The following is a 13,038-nucleotide window of genomic DNA, read 5'->3' on the forward strand; positions in this document are numbered from 1 at the left end:
ATTACCGATAGAATACCATCTGCCTGCTTCTGCTGTAAATAGTTCTTGCACAATTTGGAGGTGTGTTTAGGGTCATTGTCCTGTTGTAGGATGAAATTGGTTCCAATCAAGCGCTGTCCACTGGGTATGGCATGGCATTGCAAAATGGAGTGATAGCCTTCCTTATTCAGAATCCCTTTTACCCTGTACAAATCTCCCACCTTACCAGCACCAAAGCAACCCCAGACCATCACATTACCTCCACCATGCTTAACAGATGGCGTCAGGCATTCTTCCAGCATCTTTTCATTTGTTCTGCGTCTCACAAACGTTCTTCTTTGTGATCCAAACACCTCAAACTTGGATTCATCCGTCCACAACACTTTTTTCCAGTCTTCCTCTGTCCAATGTCTGTGTTCTTTTGCCCATCTTAATCTTTTTCTTTTATTGGCCAGTCTCAGATATGGCTTTTTCTTTGCCACTCTGCCCTGAAGCCCAAAATCCTGCAGCGGCCTCTTCACTGTAGATGTTGACACTGGTGTTTTGCGGGTACTATTTAATGAAGATGCCAGTTGGGTACCTGTGAGGCGTCTGTTTCTCAAACTAGAGACTCTAATGTGCTTATCTTCTTGCTTAGTTGTGCAACGCGGCCTCCCACTTCTTTTTCTACTCTGGTTAGAGCCTGTTTGTGCTGTCCTCTGAAGGGAGTAGTACACACAGTTGTAGGAAATCTTCAATTTCTTAGCAATTTCTCGCATGGAATAGCCTTCATTTCTAAGAACAAGAATAGACTGTCGAGTTTCAGATGAAAGTTCTCTTTTTCTGGCCATCTTGAGCGTTTAATTGACCCCACAAATGTGATGCTCCAGAAACTCAATCTGCTCACAGGAAGGTCAGTTTTGTAGCTTCTGTAACGAGCTAGACTGTTTTCAGATGTGTGAACATGATTGCACAAGGGTTTTCTAATCATCAATTAGCCTTCTGAGCCAATGAGCAAACACATTGTACCATTAGAACACTGGAGTGATAGTTGCTGGAAATGGGCCTCTATACACCTTTGTAGATATTGCACAAAAAACCAGACATTTGCAGCTAGAATAGTCATTTACCACATTAGCAATGTATAGAGTGCATTTGTTTAAAGTTAGGACTAGTTTAAAGTTATCTTCATTGAAAAGTACAGTGCTTTTCCTTCAAAAATAAGGACATTTCAATGTGACCCCAAACTTTTGAACGGTAGTGTATATAAAATGTGCCCCATCCAAATCAGTTTTATTTAGTTTGATGAAGGGTCCATAGAAGACCTGAAAGCTTACTATAACATTGTGTATTTTTGTTAGCCAATAAAAGGTATCATATCTACAAGATTATTTGATTTCTCTATCATGGGGACTTAGCGAGGCAGCCAAGTAAACTAATCTGATTATTAAGGGCAGGGGCATGATGATCATTGGTGCAGCATGTGCAACAACGACTGGGCCTGGAGGGGTCCCATGTAGGCTGAATGTGAGGCCACAGGCAGTACATGGCAGTGGCAGGCTGTGAGCTTCCACTCGCAGACAGACTCATATAGATGACAAGGCAGAGGGTGGGTATTTGCAGCTCTATGACTGTCTGACTCACTCAGTCAATCTGGGTCCACGTGCGGTGGTGATTGTCCTTCCTGTCCACCCAAGTCCTGACCACTCCTATCCAGTATCGAGGTGAGGACAAGAGATGGTGGTCTCATCTTGGCCAGGTGGCACTGTGTTTCCCTCCCTGGTGTCAGAAATGGGTCCATGGCTGGAAGCTGCATGTGAGCCTGAGCAGGTTTCTGTGTCCAGGATCACATTCAGAAGCAGGGATTGACTCCAATCGGGAGTCTATGTGGCCTGGTTGGAGGATGATGGAAGATGTTTGGAGGCACAGTTGAATATGGGGTTGTTTGGAGGACTGTGGAGGACAATGGGGTTTTTTGGAGCTTTTCTCAAATACAATGTCAAATATATCACTAGTTTTTTGCTGCCTTCTTCTCTTTTACTTTTCTAATTAAAAGAATATCAGTGAGGTAATGACTTAGATGGACATTTTCTATATTACTAAACAAAAACTTGGGACTTGCCTGATGATTTAAGACTCTCTGAACGGGCCGCTGCATAGTTAGGATTATTATGTGAGGACTTTTTTGCTTATCTGTGGTGGCGGATATCAAGAGAATTATGCACAGTTCTTTTTCTTTGCCTATCAGCTTTTGTTAGTGTTTGTGTATTTAATGTGCGGCCCAAGGCAACTCTTATTCTTCCAGTGTGGCCCAGAAATGCCAAAAGGTTGGACACTCCCGATCTACAGTATCACCAGTGATTTTCTTTCTGGAAAGAGTAAAAATGTGTCTTTGAAGGGTCAAAGAAAACCATTATTTGCGCATTAACCCCATAAACATCTTGTATTTTTCATTTAAGGAAATCATCAGAGACCATCATGTTCATGCCATGCTATAGACAGGCACAAGTATCACCAAAGGAGTTACCGATATACTGTATGACAACTCTGCTGAAGAAGGAGTTTACGTTTTTGAACTACGTTTGGCGTTAACCCCTTAATAATGAAGACCCCTTTTTTTAATTAAAAAAAAATCATTACGCTTTTGTTTTTTCCATCCACACAGCTGTCTGAGGGCTCGTTTTTTGCAGGATGAGGTGTATTTTTAGTGGTTCTATTTAATGTACCACATAATAGAAAATTGTAAAAGTGTATAAAGTACAAGTGGAGTGAAATGGCAATGAAAAAAAAAACAATTCCCCCATTTGGACAGTGTTCTTGTTGTTACAGCATACACACTGCAGTAAAGCTGATATGATAACTCTATTCTGTGGGTCAGTATCATTACAGTATCATTATGACGATACCAACATATTTTTTAGCTTACTGCTTTTAAAAAGTAAGATAACTTTGAAAAAAAAAAGTTTTCTGCCACCATCTTCTGACCACCATAACTTTTTGATTTTTCTGTCAATATAGCTGTTTGAGGGCTTGTTTTTTGTGGGACATCCTGTACTTTCTATTTTGAAGTGCATACGACTTTTTGATCGCTTTTTAATCAATTTCTCTTAGAGATGCGGGTGACCAAAAAAGTGCAATTCTGGCATTTTGTATTCTTTTTGTTCCATATAAATAATGTATTATTTTGATAGATCTGAATTTTACAGACACCACACTACCAAATATATATATATATATCTTTTTTGTTTACATTTTTTATATTATATATACAGGAACAGGATTTTTTTAAAACTTTCGGTATCCTTTATTGTATACATTAAGAGAAAAAAAATCACTTTTACTTTTTTTAGTCCCATAAAAGGGCTTGCAACCGTTTGCTCGCTAATAGCATATACTGCAATACTTTAGTGTTACAGCATATGTTATTTCTGCTGGCATTGTATAAAGAAGTGCCTGCAGCACATCTTAACAGGTAGAAATACATGACAGACCTGGGCACCTTCAGAAAGCTGACATGGCACCTTGTGATCTCATCATGAGAGGGCTATTCTGAATGCCGAATGAGAGAATTAAATATCGTTGTCAGAATGGAAAGGGCATAACAGCCATAATTTTTGGGAATGCTGATTGCAGCAGTGTATTGACTGGTCTCATCTTCTCAACCTGCTTCATACAAACCCTGCGCACCCAGGATGTATATATACCTCTTGGGGTTAAAGAGAATGTATGACCTATATTTTTTACTATTCTTTTTTTACTAAGATTTTTTCTAAATCTAATTTTATTTTCTGACTTTAGTTTTTTTTATTCTATTTTAGTACATGGTTATGAGGGTGCTATCCTACCTGAGCTGCAGTCAAGATCATTTAGAGATGTTTTTCACGCAGCTTCATGGGCCATAGGAGACAATGGACAGGACTTGACCCATATAATTCTATGGATGAGTGTTCTTGGCATGCTTTATGATCTGTACAGAGACCATTGTGCAGGGAGGGGAAGGAGGTGAGCTGTGACCATGACCTATTGTGAATAGTGGATAATATGTTATCTATACATAACTGTTACCTTCCTTGTAATTCTGCCTGTGATGATAATGCAATAAGTGCTGAAACATTTTCTCTACACACCAGGAATTGCTAGACTATTATAAGGCTTAGTGGTCATTGTGAAAACTGCAGGATTTAACGATTTTTTTAAATACATATTACCACATCAAAAATCTAAAAAAAAAAACACCAAAAACTTGATTTATACAATAGGTCAGTAACTAATGACTTATTCTTTTTAAAGGGACAATCCCTTTTTGTTGCAAGGGACCCGTAATTATACTTGAAGTTTGCAAATACAAGTGAAGAGGTAAATAACATGTCACTTTTACAAATGTGTCTTTCAAACTTATGATAGAGATCTGGAAATAACTTGTGTAATATTGAATAATCTAGGAAAATAGTCCAGTGTTTCCCAACCTTTCCCAAGCAAAGGTGAAGAAGACGACATGGGCTAAGAAGACGACAGGTACACACGGTCACCCACCGTGGTCAGGCCCGGATTCCGTGCGGGATTCCACAGCCGGAATCCTGACCTGCCGTGTGCATGAGGCCTTAAGGACCAAAACACCCTGGTCTTTCAGGGGTTAAAGACTTGAATTAGCAGCATGACAGGAATCAATGAATCTGTTAGACCCATGATGGGGCTGAAAGTGAAGTACATGTTGGTGTTACATCTTGCATGTTGACTAACATCACAACTTTCAAATCTTGAAGATTGTCTTTCATTTCTTGAAGCTACTACTCAGAAACAAAGGGCATTATTACTCCTCTGCATGCTATAGACTTCAAGCTGGAAAAGCAGTCCTACTATATACTATTTTTAGCAATTTACTATACTACATTTTGTAGTCTTTTTACTACGTGGCACTAAATTTGAGGTTTCATCTGTAGAGATATAACATTTCAAACGGGGCCATCATTATGATACAGTATTCTGGTATTATGGACTGGACTGACAGAGACCTTAAAGGTCCCCTAGGAATCCATCTGGACTACAAGAACATACAAAAATGTATTTTTACAATGGTTAGAGCCCTCAGATCTTTATGGTGACCAGTAACATTCCTTCATCTCATTTGCAGAGAATTTCAGCTATTTTTAGCAAATCTCAAGTTCATCAAAAATGCATTTACAGCTGTGTCGACACGGCGAATGTCTGACATTAAATCCAGATGTTTAACATGCCTTATATATTGCTCTATGGTGACGGATTACGTCCATGGAGATCTATAGGTGCATGCCAGTATAGCTTATTTCGTTCAAAACTATAACAACATCATATGTTACTGTATATTGTATTAGCGACTGAGGTAATGACAAATGAATGATTTCCTCGTGTTTCCATCCGGTCAGCATCATGAACAGATTACTAGTAATGGGCATAGTATATTAATTAGGATATCTTGCTGTCTTTTCCTTCGATATTTCTTCCTTTAGATAGAGTTTTGTAATTGCTTATCTGCCTGACTTTAAAGATTGCCACATGCCTTTTATGGAGACTTTAATCTCATATCTACGATGTAACTAAATTACTGACATACCGTGCTGGTCATATTCTGTGTCACATAACTGTTCGCCCTTTAAAAACAAGCAAACATCTCCATATTGATAAATAAGAGACCCTCTGGTCTTTGCACAATTACAAACTCACCCTTGTTCTTAAAGGGGTTGTCCGGCCATAAACATTAGGTGTCATTACTTCTGTTTGCCCATTACAATGCACTTTGTAATATACATTGTGCATTGTAAATTAGGCAAACAGAAGTTATTCACTTACCTCTTGGCTGCCCCCCCCCCCTGTGTTGCTCCTCGGTTGCCATGGTTCCTGGTTCCGACAAGTCTCTTCTCCTCTTCTTGTCGGGATGACCGGGGACGCGCCTCTCCAGCACAGCTCTGCGCAGGTGCAGAAGAACTTCAGCCTGGGAAGCTGCCTGCAGGGGAGGCGTGGCTGCTGGCTCTTCAACTCCAAGGTAAGAATGAGAGGAGGGGCGGGCTCTCGTGGGGGGGGGGGAGGATGGATGGATGTGTGTGTGCAAGTGGCTGTCAGGGGGGGGGGGGCGGGAGCACTGTAAAGGGACGCTGTGGATGGGGGGCATGTGGAGGGGGGCTACTTTGGAGTGCAGTGGGGGGGACTCTGGGGGGCATGTGTCGGGGGTACTGTAGAGGGCACTGTTTGTGGCACTGTGGGGGATCATTAGGGGGGCACTGTGGGAGAGTGCACTGTGGGGGGGGGGGTCATTGTGAGGGGGGGTCGCTGTGGGAGGGGACTATGAGGGCATGTGTGTGTGGGGAAATGTTTTGTTTCACTTTAGCAGGGTGGGGGGGCAGTAGGTAGCCTTGCAGTGGGGGGCTGCAGGAGAGTTCTCTCTCGGCTCTCCCCCGCCCCTCTGCATTCACTATACACAGTGCTAGTGTTTACAGTCATGCCAGGATTTTATCCTGACATGAGTGTATAACGCAGTCTCCCCTGGCCACACCCCCTCTGATTATAGTATGCAGCAGGGGGCGGGGCCTGGGCGGGGAGAGACTGTAGAGCAGTTCAATAGAGGTGGGCGTGTCATGGGCGGGGCTAGGACGTGAGCTGAGGGAAATCCTGCCTTTTCATGTCTCTTACTACCATCGGGAGCGCGCACACAGAAGAGGGAGAGCGCAGAGAGGCGCCATCTTTGAAAGCTGCAGTGAAGATCAGAATCTAAGGTAAGAAACTGACATTGCAGCTGATCTGCCGGCCGGTTTGAGCCCCTGTATGCTGTCTGTTACTATCCTTACTGAAAGGAAAGCAGCAGCATTATAAAAATTTTTACCCTGTGTGGCCGGACAACTCCTTTAATAAACATTTTAATAGACTTTTTGCTTCATTAATAACAAAGTAGCCAAAAAAATGTAGTTATTTTGAAACATTTCAGCCTCATGCACACGGCCGGGTCTGATTCTGCCCGTGCCCCCAGAGACCCTATACTCACCTGTCTGGATCCACTGTGAGAGTGTTGGCTGCTGCTGGTGGCTCCATTGAAAACAATGCTCTGCTGGCCCCCTGCATTCCTTTTCAGGGAAGGACTTTACATATAAGCCCTTCCCTGAAAAAGAAACATTTTAGTGTAAAAAAAAATAAAAATATATATATATACTTACCTGTCCGCCGCTGCCGTGTTCCCCACGGGGATGAAGAACACATCTGCCGCATGCAGCAGATGTTTCCTTCATCCCCGCTAGTTAAAAGAATTCCCTGCTGCTGCAACTGCCACATCTGTAACAGATGCAGCAGAAGAATTCTTCAATTCTCTACCGCAGCTGTCACACATGTCAGCTGCGGTTGAGGATTCTGCTGCCGGCAAATGATTTCAGAGAAGGGCTTTAAATATAAGCCCTTCCCTGGAAATCAAGTAAAAGTGGTTTAAAAACCAAAAAAAAGACACACTTACCTGCCTTTGGCTGCCGGGGCTCAGCCGTGTCTTCTCCTGGCTGTCCTCAGCTCTCTAGAGCTGATCTATCAGCCGGCGGGGATATAAAATCCCCGCCTGCCGAAAGAGCTGTTTGTGATTGGCTGACGTGCTCAGCCAATCACAGGCAGCTCTCGCTGTCATTCATTCAGGATATATAGGAGCTGTAGACATAAACATGTAGGAGATTTTTTAATTGGAATTATTAAGAAATGCTTCATTTTTATTTGAGATGCATTGGTGCAAAAACAAGTTGCTTGCAAAGGGAGATATAGTTTTTGAAGTAGATTAAAAGACAAATGTCTCTCCAACAATGTCTTTTATGGCTCTATTGTCCTGATGCACAATCGCAAAACATAAATTTCATATATCTTGCATGTAAATGTTTCCTAATAGTAGCTCCCAGAAGCAAACTACAACTTTCCTAACCTACACACAAAACAAGCTTTTAAACTTCAGTCCTTCATTGGGTCAAAACTAGCAAAAGAGGTATATAAAGTAACATTTATGTAACAAGTATACAAGCACTGACCTCAGGATCACTTTCAGGTTGTCTTCAGAGCTACATCACACTATACTAAGGAAAATATAATGTCATTAATGGCATAACTATAGAGGATGTAGAAGTATCAGTCACACCCAGGTCCTGGAGCCTAGGATGCCCAAAGTCCATTTTTTCACATAAGAAGACACCAATATTTTAAAGAGACTCTGTCACTAAAAAAATGTATTAATTAAAACCAGATAGTGAAAGATTTTCAATTTTTCCAATCTGTGTTTATTTTTTGATTGTATAATTTTTTATTCTGTTGTCTGTAAATGACTATGGGGGCGGCCATCTTTCCTGAGCTACATTTTAACAGCATTAAAAGTATGTGTGTAAGTGGGTAAGTAACTGGCTCAATGATCGAAAGCAGAGGGGGGTTATAAATGGTACATACTCTGAATATGTCACTAGTGGGGTACCACAGGGGGCAGTACTGGGCACTATTCTTTTTAATATATTTATTAATGACCTGGTAGAAGGATTGTGCAGTAAAATAGAAATATTTGCAGATGTTTCAAAATGATGTAAAGTAATTAACACAAGAGGACAGAATGCGGTTGCAAATCGATCTGGATAAGTTGGGGTCAGAAAAGTGGCAAATGAGGTTTAACACTGATAAATGTAAGGTTCTGCAGATGGACAGAGGAAATACATGTCACCAATACACATTAAATGGGAAACCATTTGGTAACACTAACCTGGAAAAGGATTTGGGGGTTTTAGTTAACTGTCAGCTTAACTGGAGCAGCCAGTGTTAGGCAGCTGCTGCCAAGGCTAATAGGATCATGGGGTGCATCAAAAGAGGTCTAGGGGCACATGACGAGAACATTGTTCTTCTTCTTTACAAGTCACTGGTCAGACCACACATGGAATATTGTGGACAGTTTTGGGCACCAGTACTCAAGAAGGGCATATCAGAGCTTGAGTGGGTACAAAGGTGGGCAACTAAAGTAATAAATGGAATGGGCGGACTACAATACCCAGAGAGGTTATCAAAATTGGGATTATTTAGTTTGGAAAAAAGAGGGCTGAGGGGCGACCTGATAACTACGTATAAATATAATCGGAGGACAATACAGAGATCTCTCCCATCATCTATTTAAATCCAGGGCTGTGACTGTAACAAGGGGGCGCCCTCCACGTCTAGAGGAAAGAAGGTTTCTACAGTGACATAGAATAGAGCTCTTTACTGTAACAGCAGTGAGACTATGGAACTCTCTGCCTGAGGACGTAGTGATGGTGAAGTCGATAAAAGAGTACAAGATGGGTATGGATGCCTTTCTTGAGTGATTCAATATTATATGTAATAATAATCACTAATTACTTCAGAAATGTTAGTGATCCGGGTATTATTCTGATTGCCAGATTGGAGTCAGGAAGAATTTTTTTCTCTTAAATGGGGAAAAGTGTCTTCTACCTCATTGTTTTGGATCAACATTGGGGGAAAAATGGGCTGAACTGGATGGACGTGTCTTTTTACAGCCTAACATACTATGTTACTATGTTATTAAGAAGATATGATTCATGGCTGTTTCTAGGGCCACTCACACAATAGACAGGAGGGGACCCATAGACGTATATGGGAGACTGTTCTAGACATGTCCCATGACCTGTGCAGAGGTTATTTTGCAGGGAGGTTCAGTAGATAGTCCCAGCTGATCACTGTGTAATCTACATATAGGTGTTACCTTTCAGTATGAGGGCTTCAACTGACAAGTGAGTAACATAATACGTTTTTGTTCCTGCACATTTTTTTTGCGCAGTGAACGAGTGTATTATGTGTTCATGCCTGCGCAAAAATGGAGCGCAGGCACCGCTCGTTCACATGGGCGGGGAATCATCCCACCCTGATTTAAAGCACTTATTTGCCTAACAAAGTAATGGTGATCACGGGTATGTGCTGCGTTTAGCGCATATCTACAGGGGCAGATGAGCATGTGTGCACCTCCAATAGACCTCTATGGGGCTCTGTGATGTGCAAACAGGCTAAATACCCATTTAAATTAGAGCATGGTTGCATCCCACGCACAAAAACCATGCTTTGCACATGAAAAAAGTAAATTAGAATATGCCAATACGTGTGCAAAAAAGACTTGTTCACTGCACAAATACGTTGCACTGAGGCAAGCACAATTGCACATATGCCCATGTGAATGAGCCCTAAGGCTCCTCTTACATGGAGCGATAAATTGTAGAGACTAATATTAAGTGGAGGTAATATGGCACAGATGCTACCGGGCAGAAGTGAACATCTGCCCAAGCAACAGGGTTCCATTGGTCAGGGTTTTGAGCCACTCAGCTGCTGTCACCAGTTGGCTCTCAAAACCACTCAGAGCAGGGCAAGAGGTGAAATAAACACAAATTTGGCGGGAAAGATCTCAGCCAATCAGGGGTCCAAATGGCAGCTCAGTGCTAATTATTAAAATCACATGCATTTCGTATGGTGCTTCCATATTCCCCCCCCCCCCCCCCCGTATGTTTAAGTTCTTCTTTCAGTCCTTTCCATGCCAATGCTGCTAAATTCTTATAGGGGTTGTCTCTCTAAAAGAACGTGTCACTTATCATGTACAGGGTGGGTGATAGAAGGCTAATCAGTGAGGTTCCAACCACTGCGATCCCCACCAATCATGAGAATGGAGTCCCAAGTGTCCTTGAAAGAATGGAGCGATTTTCACTCATGCGCACTGCAGCCTTATTCATCTGTATAGAAAAGTTTTAAATATTTTGTTTTTAACCCAACCCTGATTTATATTTTTTCATAACTTTGCTCTGACCTGTTTGGAGAGCTAATTGGCCTTCATGTTGCTTACTCAGGGTCCTTGCGAAATATGTGTATTTGTGCTGATATCATGTGGCAGATCATGTGACATGGATTGCATTAAACATAAAATCTGAGGTGTAGAGGTCAGACCACTACTTTACCAGAAGAACAGTAAAGACTTGTAGAAAGAAATTCAAGACAATACGCAGTGCAGGCACTAAATATATCACAAAAATACTATGCCAATTCACAACATCTGAACAATTCATGTTCTCTCAAATATTAAATCAGCATTAACACAAGTCATTGATCATATATACATAAAAAATATATTGTAGGTCATCAAACTATGAAACTCCAGACACAAATCACATAAAGATCAATGGAAAGCTAAGTACAATCATCTGAACGTAAAGTGCACTATCTATACTTAGTTGCTAAACAGGCTGTACATATGGGGTCCAGATATGAATCCTACTATTCAAGGAATATCAAAACTGACTATATATTACATCGCAAGTGCCACAAAGCGCTTAGAATCACTCTAATCTATACTCATGTGAAGGGTGTGTCTAGTCCCATATCTGAAAGTCTAGTTGCACCACAATTCCCCGATCCACGTTCCATCTGTAGCTTCTAGCCAATATCTGTGTTGTGTGGGAAAATGCCAAATAAGATTAACAAGAAATAATGTGGCAACACTTAATATCCAATAGCGGGTGCAATTCCTGTGTCAAAACATAATAGATAGGATGGACAAGTTATACATTTTGGACATTTTGAGTTGTCCCTGAAATTAGCTTTAGCCAAATAGATGTTATGTATAGTTTTTGAGATAGAAATTATATGATGCTTCTATTTCTCTTGACTATTTTGGGCAGCATGAACCCAGGATGGGTATGCCCATTGCCCCATGTATGTGTTCTTCTGAAACTCTGTGGTGTTTCATAATAATATTTGACTCAGAATGGAGCTCCAAGTCTTAGAGGTGGGCCGCCCTTGCTTCTACCTACCCAGATCATGTTGACTGACAGCTCTCTCCCCTTCTTGTATGGGGAGAGAGCTCTCAGGTCTTCAGGTCAGGAGAAGCCATCATGGCCCTCCTTTTTAACTCATGGCTCCATTCTGAGTCAAATTTCCAAGTGAGTTTATTCTAAAACGCTACAGCCTTTCAGAATAACACATACACAGGAGCAGTGGGCACACCTGTCCTGGGTTCAGGCAACAGGTTTCATTCAGAATCATATATCAGCGACTATTTTGGCAATAATTTCTAAAAAACTGGAATTGCTTCTTCCTCTTCTCCTTGTGAGCTCACACATCTCAAAAATCGTTCATTTAGGTTGGAGTTTATTGCTAGTGTAAGCAAAAACGTGTGAAATTTGTAAGCATCTATACATTCCATAGGTCAGGACTCCAAAATCTTTTTGCAATCTTTCAGTCTATTTAGGTTTCCCATTTGTAAAAAGATAACTCCAAAAACTCCAAAATATTTTTCCATTTTTTTTGCCAATGGTTCTCTATAAGTGATCACCATCTAAAAAATAAAGTGACTCATATAATGAACACTTATGTGGTGATACAGGGAGAACATAGGAACTATGGCTGTACAATGATCAATGGCTGTATTGAAAAAACAATTGTTTTCTTTATTACTTAGTACTTTAGTTTTATTCTATGTAATTATGCAATGTAAAAAGTAATAATGCTGTTGTATTGCATACTATCTCTTTCTAGGATTATCTGATTATTCATGTGATCACCAGGATCTGATATATTCGATTAACAAAATCAGCTTTAATTGTTACTAGAGATGAGCGAGTATACTGGCTAAGGCACATTACTCCAGCGAGTAGTGCCTTAGCCGAGTATCTCTCCGCTCGTCTCTAAAGATTCGGGGACCAGCGCGGGTGACAGGTGAGTTGCGGCGGGGAGCGGGGGGAGATAGGGAGAGAGAGATCTCCCCTCCATTCCTCCCCGCTCTCCCCCGCCGCTCCCCGGCCACCGCCGGTCCCCGAATCTTTAGAGACGAGCGGGGAGATACTCGGCTAAGGCACTACTAGCTCGAGTAATGTGCCTTAGCGAGTATACTCGCTCATCTCTAATTGTTACCTGTTAGTAAAATGAGTGACTATATATTTTATCCCATGCATAGCCATTTTGTAGCCAATCTTAAACAAGATTTGCTAAAATATATTGAAGAATAAGAAGGGGCTTGATGATTAGAACATTCCAAGGCCCTAGATTGAATGTCACGGGTCATTGCACCCTGTTCTCCTGTCT

The 13,038-nt window shown here is 41.4% G+C and overlaps 1 long non-coding RNA gene across 1 annotated transcript; it reads left to right on the forward strand.

Moving 5' to 3' along the window:
* The first annotated feature begins 3,886 nt into the window (after window positions 1-3,886).
* Window positions 3,887-4,496, forward strand: LOC136587181 (uncharacterized). The gene is made up of 3 exons (XR_010787431.1): window positions 3,887-3,960; window positions 4,249-4,314; window positions 4,401-4,496. It is a non-coding gene; the product is annotated as an uncharacterized lncRNA (long non-coding RNA).
* The last annotated feature ends 8,542 nt before the right edge of the window (window positions 4,497-13,038 follow it).

Source organism: Eleutherodactylus coqui, chromosome 12 (genome assembly GCF_035609145.1).
Source record: "Eleutherodactylus coqui strain aEleCoq1 chromosome 12, aEleCoq1.hap1, whole genome shotgun sequence".
Lineage (NCBI taxonomy): Eukaryota > Metazoa > Chordata > Amphibia > Anura > Eleutherodactylidae > Eleutherodactylus > Eleutherodactylus coqui.